Here is a 9,710-nt window from a genome sequence, read left to right as displayed (position 1 = left end):
ATGTCTTAGGCTTTGGAAAGGTAGATTCTGCATTCCATGTCTCATGGACTTCTCTTAGTGTGGTGAAGCAGTATCCTGTAATCAAGCACTTGCCTGTTTCTTCAGGAAACATGGGGCTACTCCCAAGAAATAGGATAAATAATGACTGCAAACAGTCTCATGTCTGTTCACTTCAAGTTTTGCCACCAAATAACTTCGCTAGAACTTTGTGAATAAAAACCTTTAGTTAGGCCCAGAGAGCAAGAAGACCTGTGGTAGTGGTATTATTTAAAAATTGTTTTGCAAGACTGCCTTTTCACTGACTTTACTGGTTTTTCTCATTGCTTATAACAGAAACATTGTAACATGAAGTTAAATGCATTTCCATTGTTGGTTGCTTTCTGTGTGTTAATACTTTCCATTTTGTCAAAATGGAAACCCCAGATAACCCTAGATTTTTTTGTTGGGGGAGAATAAAACTAAAATAGATTGAACAAACAGACCTTTAGAAGCTGTTATCGTTGAACCCTGTTGACTCAAGCTTGGAAAAGGAAATAGCTGATTTAAACCTCAGGTGGGCCATTTCAACCATGGTCATCTTTATAACTCTCTTCAGCCTTTAGACATCTTTTCCTGCTCTAATCATAAATTATTTAGTCTTCACAGTTGTAGTAGGTGAATTTCTATTGTATTGGCCTTCCTCATATCAGTCAGGACATGGGTCCAGGGATTCCAGTGGGGGAGGTGGGCATGTTGTAGAGATAGAGCTGTTAAATATTATGTTACCTCATTGTTTTCACTGGCTAGTGAGGCCCAAGAGAACTCTGAGTCATATGCATCTATTTTCCTATTAGATTAGCTACTTGTTAAGAGTAGAGTTTCTTCCTTGTCTGCTCCTTAGATCATGTAGTATAGATCGTGGATGGTTTAAAAAATTCTAATGTTTTTTTTAATAGTTGATAGTACAGTTTCCTTTGGGAATAAGTGGTCTTAAAAGAAGAAAATACCTTGGAGCAATTGGATATTAAAAAATAGGCCCATGATAGAATGCAGAGGGTGAGGGCAGACTAAATGGAGGGTAGAACTAGTTTGTATTAAAAAAAAACAACCAAAAAAAACCCAAAACTGGTAGTCATTGGAGGGGACAGAAAGAGAATGGCTGAGCAATGTGGATAATCAGCCAAAAAGACTTTCTAGAACAGAATGACTATTAATAGTAATTGTGATGGATCAGTAGTGCAATCCCCATCTATTACTTAATTTTTCTAAACTTTTTGTAAAATCTGCTACACAGAGGCTTTGTGTGCATAATTGTGTGTGTGTGTCTGTAAAACTAAGAAAGGTAGCTGAAAAACCCACCCAATAAAGAACAAGTTGCAAGATGCTAAAGGTTGTTACTGAGCTGTGAAAGATGCCAGGATTCTTGGCCTCCAGAGGAGAAGAAATCAAGCAGGGGCTAGTGACGAGGCTTGATCACTCAGAGCTTTTGTGTAGTAAAGTTTTATTAAAGTATAAAAGAGACAGAGAAAGCTTCTGACATAGACATCTGAAGGGGGCAGAAAGAGTGCCCCCCTGCTAGCCTGTAGCAGTATGTTATATACCTATCAGCAAGCTGTTAATTAGAGAAAGAAGATGTCTTAAAACTCAGAGTGGCACAAGGTCCCTCATCCACAACATGCATTTTGAGATAACATTGACAACAGGTGAGTCATCCCGGGCCATAAAACGATTGGCATGAATCTTGAAGAAAGGCGGTTTTCCAAGTTTCATTAACATGGATTAGGAGAAAAATGTATGAGTAAAACATACAGGTTTCTTGAGCTCTTTTTGGTTCTGAGTCTTAAGGGAAACTGACTTGAAGAAAGACAGAGTCCAGGGTAAATAGATAGTTCATTAACATAGCTTAAGAAAAACATTTCCACAAGAAAAACACATTGGTTAGCTCAACGTTTGAGAAAAGTTAAATTCAGGTGGAGCCAGGTGTCATCTGGCAACACAGAATTTTAGGAGAAACCTCCTTTTAATTTTGTATAGAGAAGGGGGAATAAAATCTGACACTTGTGGTTTGTTTCCTCCTGCCGCTTAAGAGAGATAAAAAATGTCTGACACTTGAAGCCTATTTCCTCCATTTGGAGACCCCTAGCCTTCCTGCCTGGTACCCTCTCAATGCCAAGTGGAGAACAAGAAGTCAGCTGAAGCAGAAGGTGGTCATGAAAATGAAAGTCCCCCAGAAATGCACAGAAATCTTGGACAGGGATTTAGGCTTTCAACACGAGGTGTGTTGGAGACCAGTCTTATCTAGATTTTAGGAGGCAAGATGACCATGAATATTATGTAGATTAAGTAGTAAATGCTCAACAAAGGTTACAGATGACATTAAAAAATGGTAAACATTGGACTTAGTAGAATGTTATAATTATCTATAAAATGGAAAGGGTCCTGGAGAAGAAATTAGAGGTTCTGGGTGTGAATTTTTTCTTTTCTTTTTTCTTTTTTTTTATTATTTTATTTTTTCTTTTCTTTGACTCCCAGCATCTTCACTTTTCCTAGAATCTAGATACAATGAACTCTAGCAGAACAGTTACCACTATTTAAGCCTTAAACTTAAGATTCTTTGAATTAGTTCAATATTTGTAAATATGAGAATTCACATTCTATCACATCTAAATACTGAAAAATTTACTCAATATTAATGTAACTACACAAAATTTTGTATGCAGCACGTGGACTTTCATATTGCAGAATTTTTTTTAAAAAAATTGAAGTATAGTTGATTTATAATGTTAATTTCAGGCATACAAAAAAGTGCTTCAGTGATACGTGTGTGTATAACTTTTTCAGATTCTTTTCCATTGTAAATAGGCTATTACAAAATATTGAATATAGCTTTTGCTCTCCTATACAGTAAATCCTTGTTGTTTATTTATTTTATACATTGTAGTGTGTGTCTGTTAATTTCAAACTCCTAATTTATCCCTCCTCCTCCCCTTTCACCTTTGGCAGTCATAAGTTTGTTTTCTATGTGTGTGAGTCTATTTTTGTTTTGTAAATAAGGTCATTTTAATCATTTTTTTTAAGATTCCACAGATAAGTGATATCACATGGTATTTGTCTTTGTCTAACTGACCTCACTTAGTATGATAACTTCTAGGTACATCCATGTTGCTACACATGGCAATGTTTCATTGTTTTTCATGCCTGAGTAATATTCCACCATATGGAAGCAACCTAAATGCCCATTGACACATTTGTCAATGGGCATTTAGGTTGCTTCCATGTCTTGGTTATTGTAAATATTTGCTGCTGTAAATATTGTAAATATTTACATGGTGGTGCATGTATCTTTTCAAGTTAGAATATTCATCTTTACCAGATATATGAATGTGGTCTTTTTATAAGCTCTTATCTATAAAAATTTTTTTTTGCTTATCTGTCCTAACCTATGAAAATTTGCAACCAACAGACCCCCTCCCACAGCTTTTCACTATATCCTTAAAATATATAACTGATTCTTCCCCTTAGACAAGGAGAAAATAGCAAAATTCCCACCCAGAAAAAAATGTTAACCCAGAATTATCAAATTTTGGTTTCAGCAGATAAAACACCAAAAATAGATTATAGGAAACTCTTACTTAAATCTTTTAAACCCCACGGACGGAGGAGTCTGGTGGGCTGTAGTCCATGGGGCCACTGAGAGTCAGACAGGACTGAAGCGACTTAGCAGCCGCAGTACTACAGAGATTTACAGTCTTGACCAAAAGAGGATATAGGTTTCTCATTAAACTCTGTTTTAATGTGTCTCCAACTTCTATAACCGGAGAAGGCAATGGCACCCCACTCCAGTACTCTTGTTTGGAAAAGCCCATGGATGGAGGAGCCTGGTGGGCTGCAGTCCATGGGGTCGCTAAGAGTCAGACACGACTGAGCGACTTCACTTTCACTTTTCACTTTCCTGCATTGGAGAAGGAAATGGCAACCCGCTCCAGTATTCTTGCCTGGAGAATCCAGGGATGGCAGAGCCTGGTGGGCTGCTCTCTATGGGGTCGCACAGAGTCGGACACGATTGAAGTGACTTAGCAGCAGTAGCAGCAGCAACTTCTATAACAGCTTTTTGGTCAACTTGTTTCCATTAGATATTACTGATTTTATTTATTTTTATATTGTATTTTTTAAATTAGAGGATTATTACTTTACAAGACTATGGTGGTTTTTTTTTGCCATACATCAATATGAATCAGCATTAGGTACGCATATGGCCCCTTCTTCTTGAACCTCCCCCCCACCTCCCTCCCCATTCCACCCCTCTAGGTTATCACAGTGCACTGGCTTTTTGTTCCTTGCACCATACATCAAACTCGTACTGGCTATCTATTTTACATATAGTAATGTATATGTTTCAAAGCTATTATATTTACTGTACATCAGAAACCAACAGAAATTGTAAATCAACTATACTCCAATAAAAATTTTTCAGAAAAGGCAAAAAAATTGCTGATTTAAAAAACTGACAACTTAAACTTGCCATACACACAAAAACAGAAGCAATCTACAACACATTTGCCTTTCCTTCTGAAAGTTTTACGATGCATAATCATTAACCAGTCTTTTACCTTTAAACTTAAATGGCCAACAGAAGCAAACAGTTCTGAGACTATTCTTCCACATTTAAGGACTGATTAAGACTAGGGTGGCAGGTATTAGGCATATTATTCACTTAGTTTTGTGAACTTTCTGGGTTGACTTAGTGACTTTCCAGCTCCAGCTGTCTTCGCATCCACTGCTTGATGACACTCAAGACAGCTGTCTTATGTCGCAAGCAGCAAAATCATAAGGAGGACTGTCAGAAAAGCTCTCAAAATGCATGAACTTTCTAGGAACCATATGAACCATGCTAGTGTCACCAGCTTTACAGAATTTGGAGCCACTTTCCAGCTTCTTCCCAGAATAATAATCAACCTTCTTCAGTGCAGCAAACTTGGAAGCAACACTAGCTATGTGACAATCCTGCACAAGGGCAGAGCCGGCAGTGATTTGGACTATATGCCATAGGATAATTTCCTGAGCTGTGAAGCCAGCTGCTTCCACTGGTGGGTCATTTATGCTTTCACCAGTCACACTGCCACAACCAACATCTTCGAAAGACATGTTCTTGACATTGAAGCCCATCTTGTCCCTAGACAGTTGTCGTTGTTCAGTCATGTCTGACTCTTTGTGACATCATAGACTGCAGCACTCCAGGCTTTCCTGTCCTTCACTATCTCCTGGAGTTTGCTCAGACTTGTGTCCATTGAGTCAATGATGCCATCTACCTGTCTCATCCTCTGTCATCCCCTTCTCCTTCTGCCCTCAATCTTTCCCAGCATCAGGGTCTTTTCCAGTGAGTCGGCTCTTCACATCAGATGGCCAAAATATTGGAGCCTCAGCTTCAACATCAGTCCTTGTAATGAATATTCAGGGTTGACTTCCTTTCAGATTGACTGATTTGATCTCCTTGCTGTTCAAGGGACTCTCAAGAGTCTTCTCCAGCACCACAGTTCAAAAATATGAATTTTTGGCACTCAGCCTTCTTTATGGCCCACCTATCACATACATATATGACTACTGGGAAAACCATAGCTTGACTATACAGACCTTTGTTGGCAAAGTAATGTCTCTGCTTTTCAATATGCTGTCTAGATTTATTGTAGCTTTTCTTTCAAAGAGCAAGTGTCTTTTAATTTCAAGGCTGCAGTCTCCATATGCAGTGATTTGGAACCCAAAAATCTGTCACTATTTCCATTGTTTCTCCATCTATTTGCCATGATGTGATGGGACCGGATGCCACGATCTTCATTTTGAATGTTAATTTTGAAGTCAGCTTTTTCACTCTTCTCTTTTACCATCATCAAGAGGCTCTTTAGTTCTTTTTGACTTTCTGCCATAAGGGTGGTATCTGCCTCATCTGCTTATCTGAGATTATTGATATTTCTCCTGGCAGTCTTGATTCCAGCTTGTGATTTATCCAGCCAGGCATTTTGCATGATGTACTCTGCATAGAAGTTAAATAAGCAAGGTGACAATATACAGCTTTGGTGTGCTTATTTCCCAATTTTGTACCCATTCATTGTTCTATGTCCAATTCTAACTGTTGTTTCTTGACATGTATACAGGTTTTTCAGGAGGCAGGTAAGGTTGTCTGGTATTCTCATATCTTTAAGAATTTTCCACAATTTGTGTGGTTCACTCAAAGCTTTACAATGCATTTCAAAAGATCTGACTTCAGTTGTAATGTTGATTAGAGTAAATGTGACTATTATGCTGGGTTCAAGGACACCAGTCTCCACAGGGACAGTACCAATACCACCAATTTTGTAGACACTCTGGAGGGGTGGATGCAAGGGTTTGTCAGATGGAAGAGTTGGTGGCAGGATCCAGAGGTTCAAGCAGCATGGTTTCACTGGCATTGTCGTCTTTATGAGTGACTTTCCATTACTTGAGCCAAAACGTGTTTGCACTTGGCTGCAGCATGCTGTCACTATTCCAAACAGAAACTGGTGCAAATGATACTGTGTTGGAGCTATTGCCAGTTTTCTTAATGTAGGTGCTGACTTCTTAACGATTTCCTCATATCTCTTTTGGCTGCCGGGTGTCTCAGTGGAATCCATTTTAATACCAATAATCAGTTCTTCTACTCTCAGTCTATAAGCCAGAAGAGAACACCCTCATGGGTCTGCCCATTCTTGGAGATACCTGCTTCAACTTCACCAACACCAGCAGCAACAGTCAGGACAGCACAGTTAGCCTAAGGTGTGCCTGTATTCATGCTTTTGAGAGTCTCTGTGTTCCAGGGCTGGCCTTGAATTTCTACAGGGAAATATCAATGATGATACCATGCCCACGTGCAGCTTTCACTTTGTCCAAGATCCAGGCATACTTGAAGACATCCTAACCTGTATCAGTCACCCCCTTCTCAAATTTTTTCTATGGTTCTTTTGTTGATACCACCATGTTTGTAGACCTTGTGGTGTAGACTTGTTGTAATCTATGTCTAGGGAGAACAATATTGATATGAGTCTTTTTCTTTCCCATTTTGGCTTAGATTTAGTTGTGATACTTATGTCCTGGCAGCAAATCTGTTGTGAAAAAGTAGGTTTGAATTCTGTGGCATTAAGTAATTAGGTAACTTTGGGAAAAAGCTTTACTCTGAGCTGCAGTTTTCTTACCTGCCAAAGGACAGAAAAAGCTAATTATTGGTTTTCTTATCTGTAAAATAGCTCCAGTGTTAACTGAAATGCTTGAGGAAGGAGCCCAGAATTTGGAATAAGAAATATACATATAAAATATACCTATGTTTGCATCCAGCTCCTGCCACTGTCTGGCTGTGCCACCTCCAGTTAGCTACTTAAATTCCTAAGCCTCGGTTTCTTTACCTATAAAGTATAAAATAACACCTATGCCTCAGATGGGCTTCCCACATGGTGCTAATAGTAAAGCACCCGTTTGCCAATGCAAGAGACATAAGAGACATGGGTTTGATCCCTGGATTGGGAAGATCCTCTGGAGGAGGGCATGACAACCCACTCCTGTATTCTTACCTGGAGAATCCCATGGACAGAGAGCCTGGCGGGCTACAGTCCATAGGGTCACAAAGAGTCAGACACAACTGAAGTGGCTTAGCATGCACACACACACACACACACATGCCTCAGAAGGCTTTGAAAGGATTAAATATTTCAGCCTAGGTAGACATGCTTGATAAATATTAGACCCATCTCTTTCAGATTTAAATTCAATTTCTTTGCTCAGTTTCTTTCTCCATGACCTTGAAAGGGAAAAATTTCTGGTTCTGTTGTACAGGGTGGTCCAACTTCACACCAACTTTGTTCTGTTGAGAAAAGGAAATAATGCTAATTCATCTTTGCATTTATCGATTGTATGGAATTTAGCAGCAATATTAAAATCCATATGCCACTATTGTTACTGATATAAGGTACTAAATATTAACCAAGTAGGTATTATTTAAGGAATGGCATCCAGGGAGGTGATAAATTTTGCCTACAATTTGTTTTATTACTGCGTAGTTTCTATATCTCTTATAAAGATAATACTTTCCCAGCATCAATTCTAAATCCCAAGTCCTTTCATTTTAATAATCCTGGAAGACACAGTAGTAGTGGAACTCTTGCTCACTTTCTTCACCCCTGGGAATAATTGGAAGCTGTGTCTGTCACCTACCTCAATCCTAATGCCACTAAGCTGGGAGTAACTCCATTTAGGTTTACAGCAAAAGATAGTGCACAGAGAAGAAGATATGAAACCCTCAATTTTCCTGTGCAAACAGGAAGTCCATTTCTTTATCTGGATCATGTCCTAGTGTTTCTTCTCACTAAATAGCCAGTCATCATCAGGATGCCTTGGACAGGACTTTATCTCACTAAATACTGCTTTTGCAGTATTGTTGAGCAAGGGGACAAGTCTAACTATCTTACATCTGTCTATATTTCTTTCCATCTTCCTAGATTTCTAGTATCATGAAAAGGGAAAGGGAGCTCTCCTCAAGACCTAACGAGTGTTGATGGGCCACCTTTTCTGCCCTGAATCTTGTATTCCCTGTGGGTCTCATGCTGTCTCCATTTCACCCACAGTTTGTACCAGAGCTTTACCTACCAAAGAAAGTTAAACTTAGGGTAGTGGGTCTGAGAATGGGAGGAAAGCATGCAACATTATACAGGATGTAAAAATATATATTCTTAATTTTGGTTCATATTTTCATCCATTATCTTAACAGGATGAGATCTTAATGGTAGTATAGGCTGTATTGACCCAGTCCCTTTATAATCACTCCTAGGTTGAAAAAAATGGTTCTAAGCTGATGAAGAATTTCCAAATGATTATTGTATTTCAAAAAATGCTCTACTAGGCATTGTGTTGATATGTGCTGCCTATATTCCTGAGCTAATATTAATATTTCTTTTTATTTGTATTGCCCATAATCTTTTTTGCTGAGTATTAATGATCTAAATTCTAAATTCCTAAAAGAAATGAGCAGGTTATGAATGATTCTCTACCACATTGTCATTAGGATGGTAATGGAGCACAAAAATAGTTGGTGCTGATTTATTTTGCCCTGGAAACTCAGAATACCCCAAGTTATAAATATACCTTAAACTGAGAGGTTCAGTGTTTCAATGTAGATATAACATCAAAACTATGCCTTCGATTTTGACTGATGACCAAGAAGACCTTTGTCAGGTCAGCATGATGAAATTGTGCTAATAAAGGAAAATGAGACATAGAAAAATGATTTTAGAGGTTCAGAACTTTATTAGAATTAATAACTAAGTGATAATGGGCTGTAAATATATCCTATAATGAACAGAGGGCAAGAAATATCTAACTTAAAGTAGACAGGCTATTTTCCAGAAGTTGATTGTTTTGTAACTCAGCATAGTTTCACATAGGATTAGTAAATGGTGGTTGTTTTCTCAAGGCCGTATATGCATTTGTAAATGTGGTGTATGAGGCCTAGGACTTCAGAGAATGGTGTCGGCATGGGGTGAAGGAGGCAGCAGGTGCAGGGAGCCCGAATAAAATTGGGCTTCTCTGGAGCACCGTGGTGAGTAGTCAGAGTCACCTGGAGCATGCATGCTGCAGTCTAGTTCCAGTGATGGCCCGTGGCACCTGGGCCTTCTGATTTATTGGAGTCTGACCAGTAACCACAAAGCCATATCGATTCAACTTCCTAAATGCTT

General features: G+C 38.7%; 1 pseudogene; it reads right to left on the bottom strand.

Annotated features, from left to right (window-relative positions):
• Window positions 1-4,770: 4,770 nt before the first annotated feature.
• On the bottom strand, window positions 4,771-7,047 carry LOC105005072 (annotated as a pseudogene).
• Window positions 7,048-9,710: the final 2,663 nt, after the last annotated feature.

Source organism: Bison bison, unplaced genomic scaffold, assembly GCF_000754665.1.
Source record: "Bison bison bison isolate TAMUID 2011002044 unplaced genomic scaffold, Bison_UMD1.0 scf7180017864485, whole genome shotgun sequence".
NCBI classification, from domain to species: domain Eukaryota; kingdom Metazoa; phylum Chordata; class Mammalia; order Artiodactyla; family Bovidae; genus Bison; species Bison bison.
The sequence above is the reverse complement of the archived record's forward strand: the minus strand, read 5'-3'. Positions and strand labels throughout refer to the sequence as shown.